The sequence below is a fragment of the Lathyrus oleraceus genome, chromosome 6, assembly GCF_024323335.1.
Source record: "Lathyrus oleraceus cultivar Zhongwan6 chromosome 6, CAAS_Psat_ZW6_1.0, whole genome shotgun sequence".
NCBI classification, from domain to species: domain Eukaryota; kingdom Viridiplantae; phylum Streptophyta; class Magnoliopsida; order Fabales; family Fabaceae; genus Lathyrus; species Lathyrus oleraceus.
Genome location: NC_066584.1, coordinates 482,141,493 through 482,161,722, shown reverse-complemented (window position 1 = coordinate 482,161,722; position 20,230 = coordinate 482,141,493).

The window sequence follows — 20,230 nt, the reverse complement described above, 5'->3', positions numbered from 1 at the left end:
AGGCAATTCACAATCTTCCTCAGCCCCTTCTTCGGCTTGATAGATAGGATTGTCGAAGTCATACTTGGCCATAGCAGTGTCGTTAGCAGTGAGATCCGAGTGGTCGGCTCTGCATGATGGAGGATCATGCTTTACCTTAGAATGAGAGATTTTTTTTTTTGAAAGAAAGGAAAAACGAAAAAAGAAACATTGCCATTTTTTTTGTAAAAAGTAAAAAAAACTGAAAGAAAGAGAACACAAAATTGTTTGCAAAAGCCGTCCTTTATTGATGATAAAAATAATTGCGAAACGTAACTAAATGGATGGCCCTACAAATGAGCCGTTACACCTTGGGCAAAGTGTAAGACTTTATTATGCATGTAATAAAGGAAAATAATAAAAATCACTCTTTCAGCAGAGTAACCCGGACGGTTTTTTCAGACGACCAATTGTCGAGCTTTTCTCCCGGGACACACGGGCGAATCCAGCTATCTAAGTCACAGTCGCTGTCAGCCTTGTCTTCATCTGCAGCATTGACGATGTGGGGGGAAACCAAACCCCCGCTGGAGAGAGTACCGGTTTCATTCTCCTGAGATCCCGGAGCATACCCCAATCTAAACTTGTCTTCTTTGATGACTGGCTCCACAAATTTGCCCCAGCCTTGGGCATTACCAGCTTTAACCACTTCGACAGCTTGCTTGTATGAAGAGATAGAAGTCCCGACCTTCTCAAACTCAGGTGAAAAGACAGCTTCGGGCGCGACCTCATTGATGTTTGTAGTTTCGAAGCCCTGACACAGCATCTCATGCATCTCGCCATCCATCTCTACATACTTAAATGTAGACAGGTGGCTAACAAAAATATCCTCTTCACCACATACAGTGACGATCTGACCTTCTAGTTCATATTTGAGCTTCTGGTGGAGGGTAGAAGTAACAGCACCGGCAGCATGAATCCAAGGCCGACCTAGCAGACAGCTGTAGGCAGGCTGGATATCCATCACATAAAAGGTGCTCTTGAACACCTGCGGTCCAATCTTAACTGGCAACTCAACTTCGCCAAAAACAGCTCTCTTAGAGCCGTCAAAAGCCCTCACAACTAAGTTACTTGGCCTCAAGATGATGCCATCGCAATCCAACTTCATTAAGGCTTTCTTTGGAAGAACATTCAGAGAAGAGCCTGTATCAACCAAAACATGGGAAAGCACCACCCCTTTGCACTCCATTGTGATATGCAAGGCTTTGTTGTGATTCCTGCCCTCAGGTGTCAGGTCATTATCGGTGAAACCTAGCCCCCGGCTAGCGTTTACATTGGAAACTACCGACTCCAGCTGGTTAACAGTTATCTCTGGTGGAACATAGGCCATATTCAGTACTTTCAACAAGGTTGCTCGGTGCGCCTCAGAGCACAACAATAGTGAGAGAATGAAGATCTTTGAGGGTGTCTGATTTAGCTGGTCGACTACCTTGTAGTCACTTTTCTTGATAATCCTCATAAACTCATCCACTTCCTTCTCGAATGCGGTCTTAGGAGGATCTTCCTTAGTAGTAACCTCTTCGGTGGATACCTGTTTCCCTTTAGCCTTGGCAGCTGCCTCGGCTTCAGTATTCGTGTGTAATGTTGATGGTGCAAATAGGCGTCCACTGCGAGTGAAGCCACCAACCCCTCCAACATTGTCTACAGCGGAGCTACCAATGTCAATGTCTTCTTCGTTAACTTTCTGCCCCTAGCAGTAGATATCAGCCCCATAGTGCCACGGGATAGCACTGTCTTTCTCATACGGAACAGGTCCTGGTACCGTGATGATGATTGGACCAACCAAAGTCGGTTGAGGGCTGTCAGAGTAAATTGCGACTGGTGCTGAACTTTCGATGTTCACCGCTGCTGGTTCTGTACTTTCTGGGAAATATATTGTTGTCGGAGCGAGTCTCTCGGGAACATATATTTCTTCAGGAGTGAAATAAAACGTCACTGTCGATACATCATTCTTCACCAGACGGGCCTGATCGAACTGAAGACAACCTTCATCTATCAGCTGCTGAATACCCCTTCTCAAACTGTCACATCCGTTTTCGGCAGCTTGACAATTTCTGCATTCTTCCCCACAGCCCGGGAAAATCTGTCCTTTCAGAAGTCGGTCTTTAACCACCGATAGCGAAGTCTTCACCTTAGTCACATCAGAAACCAAATTCAAAGTTTCCCCACTATCAACAACATTAATCCTCTGCCCTCCGTGAGCCGGCATCGGGTTCTGGATAACATTAGGCACCGGAGCAAAATTGATAGCCTGGGCATCTCTCAAATCTTGTACCTTTAACTGGAGAGCCTTGCAATTATCTGTAGTATGGCCAGGTGCGTTGGAGTGAAAAGCGCATCTGGCGTTGACATCATAACCTCTAGGCAAATTATTGGGATCGATTGGTGGGGCCAGAGTTCTCAATGTAACCAGATTCATGTCAATCAGCTTGGGAAGTAATACTGAATAAGGCATTGGGATTGGCTCGATGACCCGGTCTGTCTGCCTTGGAGGTTGTTGATAGTGTCTCTGCTGACCCGGATTACCTCCTTGTTGTTGATTGTTGTACCTGGGTTGTTGTTGCGGATGATATTGCGGTTGAGGAACAGGTGTTGGAATAGTGACTCCGGCCACTTGATCTTGATAATAATTAGGGCGTCCTTTAGTCCTGCCTCTGCCGGCATACACAACGCTTGCCTCGCCTTCTTTTCTTCGCTGACCGTTACCAGCAAACGGTCTCTTGGGACCTGATGGGTTGGAAACACTATTGTCTTGAATTCGGCCCATCTTCAACAGACTCTCGATTCTTTCTCCAGCAATTACTATCTCTGCAAAGCTGATTGACGGGCAAGCAACCAATCTCTCAATATAATTGCCTTGAAGAGTGTTCATGAACATGTCCTCCATCTCCCTTTCAGACATAGGGGGTTGGACGGACGCAGCAATCTGTCTCCAACACTGAGCATATTCTCTAAAGGTCTCCTTGGCAGTCTGGGACATACCTTGCAACAAGGTCCGATTTGGAGCCATGTCCAAGTTGTATTGATATTGCTTGACAAAAGCCTCTTCCAAGTCTTTCCAGCTCTTGATGGTAGTACGAGACAAATGAGAATACCATTCACGAGAAGCTCCAGTTAGACTGTCTTCAAAATAGTACATCCACAGCTTTTCATCTTCCGTGTGAGCTCCCAACCTTCCCAAATAAGATTGGAGATGAGTGCGTGGGCAAGAAGCCCCGTTGTATTTCTCAAAAGTAGGGGGTTTGAACTTGTGAGGAATCCTTACTCCCTGAACCAGACCAAGATTTGTGACATCAAAGCCTAAGGAATTTTGAGACTCCAAAGATTTGAGCTTCTCAGCAAGCTCATCCATACGGCGAGTGGTCTCTAGGGCCTCGTCGTGCAAAGAAAATTGATCATACTGATAATCTTCAGTAACAGGGTGCCCGTTAATCCGAATTCCTTGATTCACATTGTACCTTCCGCCAATACCATTTCCAACATTCCCTGTGTTGCCAATATTACCCGGGTTTCCATCAGCATTTGCGTTACCCGCGTTACCAGTGTTCACAGGGTTATCAGCGTTCACAGGGTTACCAGGGTTTCCCTCAGCATTTAGTATCTCCACCTTAGGCCTCGGTTGCTCAACCAATTCCCTCAGCTTTTCTTGACCTGCTGCCATACCAGTCATCAATGTCATGAACTGATCCATCCTTTCACGCATATCAGCCAGCTCTTTCTGTACTTGGTCCATCGCTAGTCGTGGACGGTTTTCCTTTGTCGGGTATCTGTGAACTCGCTTGGGACCAATAACTGCCTGATACAGGGAACAAACATTAGACACTGCGGTGACACCTGCAAAACAGACAAGGGTTAATATGCATGGTATGCGATGCACTGCTTGTTCAGTTTTAAGGCACCCCCGTTTTGAAAGGGAATACCCTGCAAATGAATAAGCATGAGATGTTGGATGCAAATATGCAGATGATGTTATGCAATGCAAAGGCATGTCAATCAGAATTGATGGATCCGCTTGAACATCTGTCAGGTTGCACTTCCTGGAGAGAAATTCACTGAGGAATATAATACAAGACCAAAACTCTGCTCCAGAAAACCGGGTTGGTTGGAGGTTAAGGTTTCCTGAATTTAGCCCACCCCTCACTGGTAGGTTCTAAGAACAGAAGTTCGTCAGCTTCAGCCCTTCAGTCGCGAATAATACGTTTACCACTGAAGGTTTGGCATTATTACGGGATAAAAGACCTCCACTGACTCCCCTCAACAGGACATCCTAAAGCAAGTTCCCAGTCTCGGGGTCCTCGGATTGATCAGCGAGAATGCGCCCACCAGAGCTAACATAATCACGTCTCGGAGGAGAGGCCTCGACCGAGTTCTCGGGAAATGGTCACCAGAGTCGACGATTTCTAAAGGAACACCATGTCGTTACGGAACATCCTTAGGACATAATATATCCAAAAGAAACCTCGTCTGGGTGTGGTTCTTCACGAACGACTTAACGTAGCAACATGCCACGCAAGCCTCATGATCATCCACTCTAAAACCTGTGTATACACTCAAGCCTGGGTAATGGGCTTATCTCTCATAGAACATCCCATCCCAACAAACAAACAAACAGATCCAATAGATACAACAGATGCATGCAAGCAGGTAAGCAAATAAATGTACAAAAGCATGAACACCCAATAAACAAGAAATCACACAAGCTAGGAGGGACTCGCTTAGGGAAGATGGACCAGCAAGAGGTCAACTTCTTAGTCCCCAGCAGAGTCGCCAGTTGTCGCAACCTGAAAAATACAGTGCGCAAAAAAACAACCGGCGAAAGAAAAAGACAGAAGAGTCGCCACCGTGCGTTATTCATCCCAAAGGAGGGAAAGGAAACGCTCGAAGTAAACCTGAAAAAGGAAAGGACAAGACGGGGTCTCGCAACCAAATCTTGGGTTCGGGAGTCGGTTATGCGAAGGGAAGGTATTAGCACCCCTACGCATCCGTAGTACTCTACGGGATCCACTTTTGTAGTTCTTGTCTAAAGGGTGTGAGTTTATCTTGTGCTGTTTACCAAAAAAAAGGGTTAAATGAAAATGACTCGCGCGGATGTCGCATCCACTGCATACGTATCTCATCTGAATATGAGAATCAGAGTCTTCGTAGCTCGGCTGACCTATGGGTTAGGGGATGTGTGCTCGCTAAGACATCGTGTCTTATGCCTACGTATCTCATCTGGAATGAGAATCAGAGCAAGCCGTAGTTCGGCTAACTACGGGGTTGTGGATTGGGTTTTGGACGAACGACGTCACTAGCAATCTACCGGATGCTCGACCTTTGGAGACTTACTCGCCTGTAGTAGAAGGAGTAAACGTGTGTTATGGAGAAGAAAAATCAATGAAGGGTTTGTTTGCATTGTAGGAACGCGCATGCAAAAGGGTAATGAGGATAAGACCTCATAGCTCTTAACCCTGGACAAAGGAACCTGCATAAAGTAAACACAAAAACATTGCCTCCTATCGAGGTCTTCCAGCTAGGAAAGCAGTAAAATGCGGGAAAAATGTAAAAGTACCACGCGGATAAAGATCTGAAGTAACAGCAATTAGAGGAATGGGAAACCCTGAGATCCTTCCAAGCTAACATCATCAAAGAAAGTGGGTCAGTACAGGTAATCGGAATGAACCTCCAGGGGTTATCCCACAAATAAAGTGGGAAACCACGCAAGTTATCCCTGCAAAAGTCATGTGAGCCCTCACAAAAACTCAACAAAAGGGTTAGTGAAACACCATAAGCATTTTTTTCATGGATAACAGTATGGTTTCAGAAACCTCAAACCCTGTGGCATACACTTCAGAAATCATGTGATTAAACATTCAAGGCATAGGTTTCACCCATTCATAATACATCACACATTTAGAACATTCAAATTGAAGGCGTAAAACAATGGGAATAGGGCAAACCTGATTGGAGAGCTTGATTGAAATTGAGTTGCACCCGTGAGGCCCTTCAGGATTTGGAGGCTGCTCTGAGTTCTCTGTCAGGTTTCTCTTCAGGTTTTGTCCAGGGTTTTGTTCCAAGGAAACCTCAGAGTATTTTGCTTCTCCCCCTTTTTCTCAAGTGAAGCCTTAGTATTTATAGACTGAATTTCATGGTTTTGTGGGCTCAAATGAGAGAGACCCAAGTCCAAATTTTTTATTATATTTTATTTATTTTTTATTATTATTTTTATTTATTTATTTTTTTTGTAATTTTTTTTTTTCATTTTTTTCATTTTTTTTTCTTTTTCGTTTTTTTTTCGTTTTTTTTTTTTTTTTTTTTTTTTTTTTTTTTTCGGATCTAATTCTGATTGACATGATGAAATGCAATATGGAATGCTAAATGAATGCATGAATGAGGAGGGCAAATTTTGAGATGTTACAACAAATTTCTATGGTTCTTTGGTATTCAATCCCTGTTTACCCTGAGAGTCTGACAGCCATTGCTCTCATCCATTCGGGTTCCCAGTTGATTGAATAGGGGCAGCTGTAGCACCTCAAATTTGCACCTACCATTTGTACATATACATTTTCATTTTAGGTCATTAGCATTGCATTGTCCACTGTATAGCATTGCATTGTCCATTGCCTAGTGCAAGTCATCAGTCAAGACTGGTCAGGAGATCCAGTTGTGCAAGCAAGCAAGTGCATTTTCTATGGAAGCTAAGCCCTAGGGTTGGTTCATTGTGTTCATGTGACCTAGGGATCATTTTGAAGTGGTTTGGCCAAGGGTTGGATGCTCAAAGCTCATCAGTCAAGATGCAATTCATCTGAAACCCTAGAAAGTCAACCAAAGTCAACTGTCAATTCAATCATGGATTTGAAGGTGGGAGATGGTTAGAGAGGCCTCATTCATGTCCATACAAGTCTCATTTGACATTTCAAACATCAACAATGAAGAATTTGAGGTCAGATGAAAAGTTTCCAAAAATAGTAAGTGACTTGTAATTTGAAATTGCCAAAAATGGAAAGGTCTTCTCCTCAATATTACATCATCAAGAAAGCTTCAAATGAAATTTTGTCCAACATGAAAGTTGAAGATCTTGTTCTCCCATTTCCAAAAAGTCAAAGATCATGAATTTCTCATGTATGGTTGAAAAGATATGGATCAATCATGGTCAAATGAATTTGAACTTCAAACATGCATAACTTTCTCACCAAATGTCCAAATGGAATGGCTCTTTTTGCAACATTTCTCTCTTGACATGCACTATCCACTTCATGTATCATAAGCCATGCATTTCCATCACAAAAATATTTGACTTTTCATTTGAATTTTGGAGGGAAATTCCAAATTTGAAAATTAGGCATTGTTTTCACTTCACACCACTTGCTTTGGCTCCAAAACAACATTTCAAGTGAATTGAACTCAGAATTCGTGCACTGTTCCATTGCTTTTCCACACATGAGGTGCATTGGCAAATTTGCATAAACACTTGGTTTTCACTAATTACACTTGCTTTGCTTAATTGTGATTAACAAACATGATTAGTACATCATATATATAGCTAAGCATAACAGAAAAACAGATTAACACCTCATAATTTCCAGATCTGAAAAATTTCACACATTGTGCTCTCAAACTTTTCTTCTATTTTCTTCATACACATTGCTTTTTCCTTGATTGAATCATCATCCACCAGCATAATTGAGTATTTTGGAAGCAAGATCCAGAGGAATTCATCAAGATTTGAAGCAGATCGAAGCATACACTCATCCATGGCAGTTGGAGATTCAAGCAAGATCAAGCACGATTGAGCTATCATTCTTCATCCATTCATCCATATAAGCATTAAGGAACATCTGTTTGTGCATTACCAAGCCTGAAATCACCAGATTCACTTCTGCATCTTCTTGAAGGTTAGAATTCGATTTCTACAATTCATGAAATGGTTATATGCTTATTGTAGATCATGCATCACTGAGAAATCTGAGCTTTGTTTCATTAATTTTCATGAAGAAATGTGTTAGTTATGCTAGATCTAAGTTTGACATGTGAATGTTCTTGGCTTCGAATCTTTGAATCTAGGTTGAATTAGAGTAAATTAGACATGGATTAGTGATGTACGTGGAAAGATGAACGTGTTGATATGCTCATTTTTAGAATCTGAGAATTTTGTTCATGAGGCCTCAAGAACATGATGAACTGTATGAATGCGCTAGGGTTTTGTGTCCAGAATGTGTTTGATCCTCTCCAGCGCTGGTTTGCATGCGTTTTCATGTTAGTGGACATGTATTGGTCCAAGTCAGCGTGTGCGTGGCGAAATGATTGGACGAGAGTGTTTTGGCTTGCCACCTCAGTTAAGTGAAACGGTGCGTTTCACTTAACTAGCCCCTTAATTCAAAATGGCGCTCTGTTCCATCCCTGGCTCTAGCTATTTCCAATAGGCCTTTTGCATTATTTCATATTTTCCTCATCCATTCATGTACCTTGTTTCATGTGATTTTTATTTTTCTCTCCACTTCTAAAATTCATAACTCCATAAATATTCATCCAAATGACATGAGAATTTTTGCATCTTTCTCCGTTTTATTTCTAGTTTTTTATGACTATTTTTCCACAATTTGTGCCTGGATGGATTTTAATTTGGCCTAGGGATTGTTAACATGTATGTTTTCTTGACCTTGCTTGCCATATGCTTTGTGAAATGATGAATTGTAATCCAATGCTTTTGAAATTTGGTATGCTTAAACTAGACATCTTGCTGGACATTTTGGTGTTGAGTTTGCATTTTTATCCTTTGTGGTTGCTGAGTTATGATCTTTTGAATGTAGGTGTGACAATGTGTGTCACACCATTGCTTGTCCAATTTGATGAATTTCTTTGCCATGCCAAATAAATGCCAAATGATGTGATTTTCTGCATGATGCTACTTCTGGATGTTAGGATTGATCATGATTTTTTGTGGAATTTTTAGAATCATTTCTGATTTGTTTGAGATTTTTCTTTCTGGATTTCCATTTGTGAGCTTTTGAATAGTCATGAACTTCAATGATTTGTGAAATGCTTGATGTTTATCATATGAATGTGAAATTTTGCACATTGATTCTAGACATATTGAAATTTATTGTGGCTTTGGTTTGAGGTCTTTATCATTTGTCAATTCTGTTTTAGGCTTGTGCTAAGTTGATGTACCAAATTGTGCCCTATTTAAGCTTGTTTGTGCCTACCTTGCCTTATGGAATTTAATTACCATGCTTCTCCAAAATTCAAATGAAAAGTCAAATATTTTTGTGATGGAAATGCATGGCTTATCATACATGAATTGGATAGTGCATGTCAAGAGAGAAATGTTGCAAAAAGAGCCATTCCATTTGGACATTTGGTGAGAAAGTTATGCATGTTTGAAGTTCAAATTCATTTGACCATGATTGATCCATATCTTTTCAACCATACATGAGAAATTCATGATCTTTGACTTTTTGGAAATGGGAGAACAAGATATTCAACTTTCATGTTGGACAAAATTTCATTTGAAGCTTTCTTGATGATGTAATATTGAGGAGAAGACCTTTCCATTTTTGGCAATTTCAAATTACAGGTCAGTTACTATTTTTGGAAACTTTTCATCTGACCTCAAATTCTTCATTGTTGATGTTTGAAATGTCAAATGAGACTTGTATGGACACGAATGAGGCCTCTCTAACCATCTCCCACCTTCAAATCCATGATTGAATTGACAGTTGACTTTGGTTGACTTTCTAGGGTTTCAGATGAATTGCATCTTGACTGATGAGCTTTGAGCATCCAACCCTTGGCAAAACCACTTCAAAATGATCCCTAGGTCACATGAACACAATGAACCAACCCTAGGGCTTAGCTTCCATAGAAAATGCACTTGCTTGCTTGCACAACTGGATCTCCTGACCAGTCTTGACTGATGACTTGCACTAGGCAATGGACAATGCAATGCTATGCAGTGGACAATGCAATGCTAATGACCTAAAATGAAAATGTATATGTACAAATGGTAGGTGCAAATTTGAGGTGCTACAGCTGCCCCTATTCAATCAACTGGGAACCCGAATGGATGAGAGCAATGGCTGTCAGACTTTCAGGGTAAACAGGGATTGAATACCAAAGAACCATAGAAATTTGCACAATGCGGGATCCAAGAATAACTTCAACTGGATCTGATGTTCATTGCTAGGGATTTTGATTTTTTCTCTCTCAAAAGTACAGTCACATCCAGACATCGAAAGATGATGAATGGGAATAGAAATCACAACTAGACGTCAACGGACACCCAGGAAAAACTCGACGTTTATCGAAACCAACGGAGAGGTAACCATACATTAATGAATGGGAAAGGTAAGCAACTAAACATCAACGGACGAATAGGAAAAACTCAACGTTTATCGAAACCAACGGAGAGGTAACCATACATCAACGGATGAATGGGAAAGACTCGACCAGACGTCAACGGACGAACGGGAGAAGCTCGACGTTTATCGACACCAACGGAGAAGGAGAAGCTCGACGTTTATCGACACCAACGGAGAAGGAGAAGCTCGACGTTTATCGACACCAACGGAGAGGTAAAAGCTCGACGTTTATCGACACCAACAGAGAGGTAAACAGACATTAACGAATGACTGGGAAGACTCTTTGGGGAAAAGCCACCATACGTCAACGGACGAATAGGAAAAACTCATCGTTTATCGAAACTAACGGAGAGGTGACCAGACATTAATGAATGACTGGAAAGAAAGAAACAACCATACGTCAACGGACGAATAGGAAAAACTCAACGTTTATCGAAACCAATGGAGAGGTAACCCTATTGGGGAAGATACCACTATACGTCAACGGACGCATAGGAAAAACTCAACGTTTATCGAAACCAACGGAGAGGTGACCAGACATTAATGAATGACTGGAAAGACTCGACGTCAACGGACGAACGGGAGAAGCTCGACGTTTATCGACACCAACGGAGAGGTGACTCTGAGGGAAAGGTATCACTATACGTCAACGGACGAATAGGAAAAACTCAACGTTTACCGAAACCAACGGAGAGGTGACTCTCTGGGGAGAGAAAATATAACTCAAACAAACGTCAACGGACGATTGGGAAAAACTCAACGTTTACCGACACCAACGGAGAGGTGAACAGACATCCATGGACGATCTGTGGGGAATACGCAACTATACGTCGACGGACGAATAGGAAAAACTCAACGTTTACCGACACCAACGGAGAGGTGACCAGACATTAACGAATGACTGGAGGCGAGACTCGATGTTTACCCTCACCGAAAGAATGGTGTTTACTGACACTAAAGAAAGAACACACGCGGGTGCTGACACGATACTTACTGGTATCCCAGGATGACATCTACATACGTCAAGGCAAGTCTAAACACTTGCCGGGGATCTCATTGGGGAGAAACAAGCTTTCCTTCCAACTGCGGGTACGGAAATGAACCTCTCTGGGAGAATATCAATCCTGAATGCTGTCAGGAGCAACTGTAGCAAACGTGTTGTACAGATGTTGAACAAAGATCCGCCTCTGCCGGGGATATGGTCTGATTGGGTTTCAACACATGAATGCATATGTTTGAATTTTCTATGGCGTAATGCTCCATATCAAATGGAAATGCTACGCGTTTTGAGGATACAATGATCATTACATGCAAAATGCAAAATGATGACAACTCCGCTGGAGAGCCAAACTGATCAGATACTCCCACTCTGTGGGGAGACTCTGACTGAGGAATACTCTGCGGGGAGAGTACCGACTTCTCACTCATGCTGGAGAAATAAAACTGCTGTTAGGGACAGGATCCCAATCCACTCGGGGACTCCGCTTGGGGAACAAACAATGCGGCTTTGCTGAGGAACTACACAAGGCGACTTCACTGGGGAGAATTGCCAACCCACAAGTAGAATAAACGGTGCTGGAGATAACTTTCACCGAACCTGATCCACTCGGGGAACCTGCTGGGGAAAATCATCAACCCAAACCTCTGCTTGGGAGATCTGCTAGGGAAAAATCTATTGGGGATAACACACCAGATCATGCTGGGGATAAGCGCTCGCGACCACGCTGGGGATAACAGTACTTCAAACCCGACTGCTGGGGAATAGAAATCTACTGACACCTCCGCTAGGGACACAACATCCCTCATCTCAGTGGGGATAATCCAACTTCAAAACTCAGCTGGGAACTCAACTGGGGGAAATATCTGTTGGGGAATCGTCCTCACAGATGACAACCTGCAAAACAGCACAACATACATGCCCCAGGGGTTTGCATGGACAAGATACGCTCAAGTGTCCTCAACATTCAAAATGATTTTCAAATGTTTTATCTTTCTGCACGTTATCGTTTAGCCTTCATGTTTTTAAATGCAATGTTTATCAAAAATTCGGACGTTTTTGCAAATAAAACAGTAAAAATAAAACAAGAAAGCTATTTATCTTAATAACGACTTTTATTGATTGAAAATGGGCCTGAAAAGGCGAATACATCGGGAAGCAATTCCTAGAAAGAGGTAATTGCGCACAAAAGGAAAAAAATCTATCCTAATGGCAATGTGAACACGGCATCCACTATTTCCCAATTCTGTTATAACTCACAGATCATCAGCTTTCCTCCCAACTCCTTGCTTTCTGAGAAGAACGACTGGACCGATCACATCTTTCGAGATGGCAGACGACGTAGTGCTATGAAGTACAGATAACTCAGACTGTAGTCTTCGCTCTAATCCCTTTTTTTATCTGGATCGCCCTTTCGGGTTTTCAATCCACCGGGATACCCATTTTTGCCTAAGCCGCCCTTGCGGGTTTTCGACTTACCGGGTGTACCAATTCTTTTCATTTTTTATCCCTAATTTTTGCCCGAACCTTTTCTTTCTGTTTTTTGGTTCGCCGGGATGCCCTTTTTTGCCTGGACTCTTTTATTCTTTTTGTCCAGCGGGTCAATTTATGCGAAGTATTTTTTGACTACATCTGAGTTAACAGGGGACGGGAAATCTTCACCATCCATAGTTGTAAGCATCAAGGCTCCACCGGAGAAAACCTTCTTTACAACATATGGACCTTCATAATTAGGAGTCCACTTGCCCCTGTTATCTGTACCGGGAGGAAGGATCCTCTTCAAAACTAGATCACCAGTTTGATAGCTCCGAGGACGCACTTTCTGATCAAAGGCTCTCTTCATTCTTTTCTGATACAACTGCCCATGGCATACAGCTGCAAGCCGTCTTTCTTCGATAAGGCTCAACTCGTTAAACCTTGTTCGTATCCACTCGGCTTCGTCAAGCTTCACATCTAGCAAAACTCTCAGAGAAGGGATCTCCACTTCAACTGGTAGGACTGCTTCCATACCATATACAAGGGAGTACGGGGTTGCCCCGGTCGACGTACGTACTGAGGTACGGTACCCATGCAAAGTGAAAGGCAGCATCTCATGCCAATCCTTGTACGTCACGACCATCTTCTGCACAGTCTTCTTAATATTCTTGTTCGCCGCCTCTACAGTACCATTCATCTTCGGTCTGTAAGGAGAAGAATTGTGATGTTCAATCTTGAAATCTCTACAAAGCTCCTTCATCATCTTGTTATTGAGATTCGAACCATTGTCAGTGATGATTCTCTCAGGAACTCCATAACGACAGATGATTTCTTTCTTGATGAACCGGGCAACCACTTGTTTGGTAACATTAGCGTAGGAAGCTGCTTCCAGCCATTTGGTGAAGTAATCAATCGCAACCAGGATGAAGCGATGTCCATTCGAAGCAGTAGGCTCAATCTTCCCAATCATATCAATGCCCCACATGGCAAACGGCCAAGGCGAGTTCATGACATTCAGAGGGCTTGGTGGTACATGCACCTTATCAGCATAGATTTGACACTTATGGCACTTCCGAGCGTACTTGAAACAATTGGATTCCATAGTCATCCAGTAATAACCGGCTCTTAACAATTTCTTCGACATTGCATGACCACCAGCATGGGTACCAAACGAACCCTCATGCACTTCCTGCATCAACATGTCTGCTTCGTGTCTATCCACGCATCTAAGCAAGACCATGTCAAAGTTCCTCTTATACAGCACATCATCCTGATTCAAATAAAAGCTTCCAGCTAGCCTTCTCAGGGTTTTCTTATCATTCTTTGACGCACCTTCAGGGTATTCCTGGCTCTTGAGGAAGTTCTTGATATCATAGTACCACGGCTTCCCATCAATAACAGACTCAGCTGCAAACACATACGCAGGCCTCTCGAGTTGATTCACCGCAACATATGGCACATGATTCCACCAATGAACTTTGATCATAGAAGACAAAGTAGCCAAGGCATCAGCCATCTGATTCTCGTCCCGGGGAACATGATACAACTTCACCTTCTTGAAGAACGTCAGTATTCTTCTGGTGTAATCTCTATAAGGAATCAAATGCGGCTGGTTCGTATTCCAATCTTCATTGACCTGATTAATCACTAGAGCGGAATCTCCATAGATGTCAAGCGTTTTGATCCTAAAATCAATTGCTTCTTCTATCCCCGTGATACAAGCCTCGTACTCAGCCTCATTGTTGGTGACGTCAAAAGTCAATCTGGCAGAAAAAGGTATATGAGCCCCTTTTGGATTGATCAGCACTGCGCCAACACCATTACCATTCACATTCACAACCCCATCAAACATCCGTGTCCACTTGTCATCAGGATCCGGTCCTTCCTCGACAAGAGGCTCTTCACAATCTTTCATCTTCAGATACATGATGTCTTCATCAGGGAATTCAAACATCATCGGCTGATAATCGTCAATCGGTTGCTCGGCAAGGTAGTCTGACAGAACACTACCTTTGATGGCCTTCTGTGACGTGTACTGGATATCATATTCTGTTAAGATCATCTGCCAACGGGCAACACATCCGGTGAGAGCCGGCTTCTCAAAGATGTATTTCACTGGATCCATCTTAGAAATCAACAAGGTAGTATGGTTCAACATATACTGCCTTAGTCGGCGAGCGGCCTAGGCCAAAGCACAACAAGTTTTCTCGAGCTGTGAATATTTGATTTCACAGTCGGTAAACTTTTTGCTAAGGTAGTATATGGCATGCTGTTTTCGACCAGACTCGTCATGCTGTCCCAATACACACCCCATCGAGTTCTCAGTCACTGACAGGTACATTATCAGAGGCCTCCCAGGAACTGGAGGTATAAGGATTGGAGGTTTCTGTAAATACTCTTTTATCTTGTCAAAAGCTTTCTTACAATCATCATTCCACCTGATTGCTTGATTCTTTCTTAGCAATTTGAATATCGGTTCACACGTGGCAGTTAGGTGAGATACAAACCTTGCAATGTAGTTCAATCTCCCTAAAAACCCACGAACCTGCTTTTCTGTTTTTGGTTCAGGCATTTCTTGAATAGCTTTGACTTTTGCTGGATCAACCTCAATCCCTTTCTCACTGACAATGAAGCCTAACAGCTTCCCAGATCTCACACCGAACGTGCACTTGTTCGGATTCAGCCTCAGTTTGAACTTTCTCAGTCTGTCAAACAACTTCTGCAAATTAACCAGGTGCTCCTCTTCTGTCTGCGACTTTGCAATCATATCATCCACGTACACTTCAATCTCTTTGTGCATCATGTCATGAAAGAGAGTCGTCATAGCCCTCTGATAGGTAGCACCGGCGTTCTTCAGCCCAAATGGCATCACCTTATAGCAGAACGTGCCCCAAGGTGTAATGAATGTCGTATTTTCCATGTCTTCTGGCGCCATCTTAATCTGATTATACCCAGAAAAACCATCCATGAAAGAGAAAACCGAGGATTGAGCCGTGTTATCCACCAATACATCAATGTGAGGTAATGGGAAATCATCTTTCGGACTCGCTCTATTCAGATCCCGGTAATTGACACACATTCTGACTTTGCCATCCTTCTTCGGCACGGGAACGATGTTGGCCACCCACGGGGGATAAGTCGTTACTGACAAGAAACCAACATCGAACTGCTTCTGAACCTCTTCCTTGATCTTAACAGCCATATCAGGACTCGTTCTCCGAAGCTTCTGCTTGACCGAAGGACACTCTTCTCTGAGAGGTAGCCTATGCACCACAATATCAGTATCCAACCCAGGCATATCTTGATACGACCAGGCGAATATCTCCACATACTCTCTCAGCATCTCAATCAACCTGCTCTTGACCTTTGTCTTCAAAGCAGCCCCGATCTTAATATCTCTTTTGGCGTCCTTAGTACCGAGATTAACAATCTCCAACTCCTCCTGATGAGGTTGGATGACCCTTTCCTCCTGCTTCAACAATCTGACAAATTCTTTAGGGAGTTCACAGTCTTCCTCACTCTCCTCTTCAGCTTGGTAGATGGGATTATTGAAATCATACTGAGCCATAACAGAACTGTTCATAGTGGATTCCGTGAGATCACTTCTGCATGTGTAATGCTTTGTTTTAGAAAAAAGAATTCAAGAAAGTCACAAAAACAAAAACATTGCCATTTTTATTGTTTTTTTGAAAAAATGAAAACAAAAATAGAAAGACAGGGATCACAAAATTGTTTGCAAAACGTCCTTTATTAATGATAATCATTGAAAACATGATGAGGCCCTACAATGAACCACTACGTCTTGGGCAGAACGTAGGGTTTTGTGCAGAATGAAAAAACAAAAGAAAATTACTCTGTTTGAAGAGTAACTTGGACCACATCTTCTGCCGTCCAATTGTTGACCGACTCCCCTGGTGCACATGGGCGAACCCAGTTGTCGAGATCATAATCACTGTCACCATCTTCACTACCGACCGCAAAGACATCACTGTGATTCATCAGCCCAGCGCTGGTAAAGGTACTCGGACCTGCTTGTATACCCTGCTCCGCTTGCAAAGGTTGATAACCAATTCCGAACTTATCCTCTTTGATAGGCAAATCCACCATCTTGCCCCAGCCTTCAGCTCTACTAGAGTCAACCACCTCCTTGGCCTGCTTGTATGATGCAATTGAGGCACCCGGCTTCTTCTGCTCAGCAAAAGCCACCCTCTCAAGAGCAACAGTCTCAAACGCCTGGCATAAGGTTTCATGGATCTCGCCATCCACCTCTACATACTTGAAAGAGGATATGTGACTCACCAGAATATCTTCTTCGCCACACACGGTCACAATCTGACCGTTCCAGACATACTTCAACTTCTGGTGGAGAGTTGACGAAACTGCCCCAGCTGCGTGAATCCATGGACGCCCCAACAAACAACTGTACGCGGGCTGAATGTCCATAACATAGAAGATAATGTCGAAGACCTCCGGACCTATCTTCACTGGCAAGGTGACTTCACCAAAAACAGAATGTTTGGATCCGTCAAATGCACGCACAATCAGATCACTCGGAGTGAGCACAACCCCTTCCACATCAATCTTCTTCAAGATCTTCTTGGGCAACACGTTCAGAGACGAGCCTGTGTCTACCAACACGTGAGACAAAACAGCCCCCTTGCACTCCATGGTAATATGCAAAGCCTTGTTATGGTTACGACCCTCTGGCGTCAAGTCCAAGTCAGTGAACCCCAAACCATGCCTGGTGCTCACGTTGGCAATCACTCCTTCCAGTTGGTTGACGGAAATCTCCTGAGGCACGTAAGCCATATTCAGCATCTTCAACAGAGCATTACGATGCGCCTCGGAGCACAGGAGCAAAGAGAGTATAGAAATCTTGGACGGAGTCTGATTAAGCTGATTTACAATCTTGTAGTCACTCTTCTTTATTATCTTCATGAACTCCTCCACGTCCTTCTCGAACGAACCCTCAGGCACCTCCTTCTGAGCTGGTTCCTCATCAACCACGGCCTGTTTGCCTTTAGCCTTGGCGAGAGCCTCGGCATTGTTATCTCTTAAAGGTTGTGGAGCAAACAGACGTCCACTTCGAGTAAAACCTCCTGGCCCACCAACATTGTCCACAACTGGACTAACAACCGTAGGAGTCCTACTAGGCACACCAATTGTCATAGGCGCTTGATTCACCGGCTTGACCTGATTCTCAGCCCTCCGATTGCTGCGATAAGCGTTGTCATATTTCCATGGCACAACCCTACTATCCACAGCCCTTCTGACCGGAGCGACAATTGTAGTCGGATTATTGGCAGTTACGGGAGCAGAAATGGTGACAGGATTACCGCCAGTTGCAGGCGCACTGACAACCCTCGGACCACGTCCCTCGGACGGTTTGAAGTAGATAGTGACAGTCGACACCATCCCACGTTCTCTAACAGCCCGACTGAATTGCAAACTGCCTTCGTCCATCAAACCCTGGACACCAACCCTCAACTGAGCACAACCATTCTCTGATTCAGCACAACCAACACAGCCCTGATCACAGCCCGGGTAAACACCTCCATTCAACAAACGACCCTTTACAACCAGCAACGAAGTCTGAACATCTTCAACACTGACCACAAGATCTTCATCTTCTGCCCCTTCAATATTGTTCACTCGGTGTGCACCATGCGGTGGCATAGGGTTGTGTTGATTCCTTAGGATTGGCATTAATTTTAGAAAACAAATAATGTAATCATCTCTGTTGTTTTAATATGTTGGGTTGAAGAAATTCAACATCTGGACCAACATGTCATGTACGATGTCACGACATCAGGTCTGTGACATCGCACATGTGTAGAAAACTGAATTAATTAATTCAGTATATATTTTGGGATCAGCAAGGATATCTGGTGAATATCCTAACTCCCATGTGGAGGTCTTGAAGACTCAATCAGAAGATATATAGGCTCAAAATATGGAGATATATATGGAGAGATTCTAGGATTGAAGACCTTGTTTGTAGCAGAATTTTTCTGCTGAAGTTGTAACAGCAAAGAACAAGTCTGCTGCGATTTCTGAAGGCCCAAATCCAGTTGGGTGATTAGGGTATAAATAGCTGATTGTAACCTAGTATTTGTAAGCCTCTTAGAATGAAAATTTAGGGGTGTGTGTGAGGTAAACCTCCCAATCTGTGGGAAGGTTACCATATGTTTCTCAGTGGTAAAAGCTGAGAGTTTTGTAACTCAAAGCCTGTAGGCAAGAGTGATTTTGTTCTTGAATGAAGTTGTGAAGCAAGTTCAAGGTGTGTTAACATTACATTATACTTGTAGTGATAGGAATGGAAACTGGAGGTTTCTATCTAGGAGTTCCTAGGTATAGATTGCATTGGGTAGGGATTAAGTGAAGAGTTGTAAACGGGTGAGTTTAACTCTGAATTAATACTACTAATAGTGGATCTTCTTCCTGGCTTGGTAGCCCCCAGATGTAGGTCATGTTGGATTGAACTGGGTTAACAATTTCCTGTGTTTGTTTTCCTTCTGCATGTGTTTATTACTGCCATAACTCAGCAGGTATTCCAGTCAGCTTATCAAGATGATAACTGACCTGTCATATAGCCTTCTGTTTGAATGTCAATCAGAAAGCTGTAACATTCATCAGGGACAGAGCATACTGAATGATAAGTAAGTTAACTTTAGTTCAGTATTTATTTAAGTTTGTTCTCTTCAAGGACAACAGACCTGGCTGAAGGATCATAGTGAAACTGTCAAACTGGATGTTCTGACAGTTGATACTGAAGGCTGATACTGAAGTAGAGACTAGTTGGTCTTTTACAGTATTGCAAACTTAGCACAGCACGTGTCCAGGAACATAACAGACTCAGCATATGTTCTGGATGTCGAACTGAATGTTGTGACATTCATTCCCAACAGCAGGTGCTAAAGTGTAGGATGATTGGTTTTTCCTGGTTTAGTATTTTTCTCAGGCTATTCTTCAGGGATTCAATAGCTTAGAGAAAAACCAGGAAACCAACTACCAACCTACAATTAATGAACCTAACAAATAGCCTAGTTGTTAGCAATCTAATAAGTGGAAATTAGATTGACGTGTTCAACCTTTAATTCAGGAAATACAAGTAAAAGATATACACACTGGAACAATGTAACAGATGATGTGCTCAAACAACAGTAAGACATCATGCTGATAACTGTAGAAGAAAACAACAGAAGTGAGTGCTAGGGTTGATTTCTGTTGAGTCTTTCTTCCTGATGCACAGAACCAGGTGTTCATACATTCTAGGGTGACATAGAATGAGATGTCGTGACATCTATGAACTTGTGCATATTAGTACAGTGGTTAATAACTATCTTGCTGTATTTAGTTACAATGTTAGATCAGATGTCATGACGTAGAACATCTGAATTCT